Raw genomic sequence first — 2,766 nt, 5'->3', positions numbered from 1 at the left:
CCCCTGGGACTATTGGGCAGCAACCAGTGGGCCCTTGCATGCCGACAAAAGCTTGGATCAAGGCTGACCTTCAGTAGACTGCTTGTGAGGAGCCTGCTCTGCTACGTCACGAAACCTGGCCCAGAATCCAGGTCGTCTGCAAGTGATTTAGCACCCCGGGTTCTCCCAGACATGCGGTGCGAGATGGGGAGAAGGCGAGACCATGTCCGGCCGCACCCCAACCCTGTCACTGAACTGGCTCTACTCACACCGACCAGAAGCCGGTTATCCAAGGAGCCGACCGAAGATCCGCGGCTGCCTAGTGCTCTCGTTCACGTCTGACGGGGATTCGGCATAGAGGCGTTCCAGTCTGTAGTCCCACAGATGGTAGCTTCACCTTCGTTGGCTCCTCAGCCATACACTATACCAAATGTCTGAGACCTGCGGTTCCTCTGCGTGCCCTGAGCAGGACCACTCAGCTGCAGCAACACATCATGTAAATGGGTGAAACTAACCCCTGTCTCCACGACTGGTCCTAAGCCCCAGCTCCACGTTCCCTATTGTGTGGTGGGCAATCCAACACTTGGTGAATTCCTGGCTTCAATGATAGGAAGAGCCGACATCGAAGGATCAAGCGACATCGCTATCGTAACGCCTGGCGCCACGAGCCAGTTATCCCTGTGGTAACTTTGCTGCACCTCCTGCTGGACCAAAAGTCAGAAGGTGAGGCCCGCTTTCACGGTCTGTATTCATACTGAAAATCAAGATCAAGCGAGCTGCCTTCACTCCACGGGAGGTTTCTGTCCTCCCTGGGCTATGCCTTAGAGACACCTGCGTTGCCGTTTGACAGGTGTACCGCCCCCAGTCAACTCTCCCTGCCACTGTCCCCGGGCTGGTGTCGCCCAGCTGATGCCCGGCTGCGCCGACCCAAGCGAGCCCGCTCAGGCCTCGCCTCCCCGCCTCACCAGGCAGTGAAAAAACGATAAGAGTAGTGAGTATTTCTCCGTGAGCCGAAGCCTCCTCACTTACTTCCTCTCTTCTCATTCTCAGTACCAGACTAGAGTCAAGCTCAACAGGTCTTCTCTTCCGCTGATTCTGCCAAGCCGTTCCCTTGGCTGTGGTCTTTCGCTAGATAGTATAGGGACAGGATGGAATCTCGTTCATCCATTCATCAGCGTCACTAATTAGATGGCAGGCCCCGTTGCTTCTGCTGAGAGTCATAGTTGCTCGCGGTTGCCCAGCTGCTTGGTTGAATTTGCCCATTCGAAGAGCACTGGGCAGAAATCACATCAGCGTCAGCACCCCTGTGGGCCTTCAGCGATGCTTTGTTTGTTAATAGTGCGGATTCCCTGGTCGCACCAGTTCTAAGTCAGCTGCTAGGGCCAGCCAGAGCGACCCGCGGGACCCCGCGAAGGGCCCAGCAGGCGCCGTGGCTGGGAGATCCGCGAAGGAGCTTGGCACGGCGTCCCAGCGGCCGCCAGTGCTGCTGCCAGGCCCATCCCCTCCCTCCGGCCGCCTTCTGCTGGCGGCGGACACCGCCCCGCAAAGACCCCCGCCAGCGGCACGCCGGGCGCGCAAGGCGAAGACGCGGCCGCGAAGGTGACCGCGCCGCCCTTCCGGCGCGGAGGGAGAGGCGGCGAGGCGCTGCTCCCCAGCGCGCGGCTCGAGCCCAGCCACCGCGCACCTCAGCCCGACCGACCCAGCCCTTAGAGCCAATCCTTATCCCGAAGTTCTGGATCTGGTTGCCGACTTCCCTTACCGGCCTTGATCTAACATGCCAGAGGCTGTTCACCTTGCAGAACCTGCTGCGGATATGGGTGCGGCCTGGCGCAGATTACACCTTCTCCCGGTTTTCAAGAGACCAGCAGAGCTCACCCGGACGCCGCCGGAACCGCTGACGCTTTCCAGGGCACGGGCCCCTCTCTCGGGCGAACCCATTCCAGGAGCCCTGCCCTTCACAAAAGAAAAGAGACTCTCCCGGGGCTCCCGCCAGCTACTCGGGATCGTTTGCGTTACCGCACTGGAGCGCCTGCGGCGCCTATCTCCGCCACTCCAGATTCGGGGATCTGAACCCGACTCCCTTCGATCGGCCGGGGCGGCGTAGGCCATCGCCCCACCCTTCCGAACGGCGTTCGCCCATCTCTTAGGACCGACTGACCCATGTTCAACTGCTGTTCACATGGAACCCTTCTCCACTCGGCCTTCAAAGTTCTCGTTTGAATATTGCTACTACCACCAGATCTGCGCCCAGCGGCTCCACCGGGCCCGCGCCCTAGGCTTCCAGTGCTCACCGTGGCGGCCCTCCCTACTCGTCGCGGCGTAGCCCTCGCGGCTCCTGTTGCCGGCGACGGCCGGGTATGGGCCCGGCTGCTCCAAGCGCCATCCATTTTCAGGGCTAGTTGATTCGGCTTAGGTGAGTTGTTACACACTCCTTAGCGGATTCCGACTTCCACTGGCCACCGTCCTGCTGTCTATATCGACCAACACCTGCTACTGGGGTCTGATGAGCGTCGGCATCAGGCAGCCTCAACCAGCGTTCGGTTCATCCCACAGCGCCAGTTCTGCCTACCAAAGTGGCCCACTGGCAGCTCGCATTCCACGCCCGGCTCCAAGCCAGCGAGCCGGGCTTCTTACCCATTTAAAGTTTGAGAATAGGTTGAGATCGTTTCGGCTTCAGGACCTCTAATGTTGGCTTTACCCAGATAAAACTGCACGGGACTCTGAGCGCCAGCTATCCTGAGGAAACTTCGAGAGGAACCAGCTACTAGATGGTTCGATTAGTCTTTC

Source organism: Anoplopoma fimbria, unplaced genomic scaffold (genome assembly GCF_027596085.1).
Source record: "Anoplopoma fimbria isolate UVic2021 breed Golden Eagle Sablefish unplaced genomic scaffold, Afim_UVic_2022 Un_contig_7575_pilon_pilon, whole genome shotgun sequence".
In the NCBI taxonomy this organism is placed as follows: Eukaryota; Metazoa; Chordata; class Actinopteri; order Perciformes; family Anoplopomatidae; genus Anoplopoma; species Anoplopoma fimbria.
The sequence above is the reverse complement of the archived record's forward strand: the minus strand, read 5'-3'. Positions refer to the sequence as shown.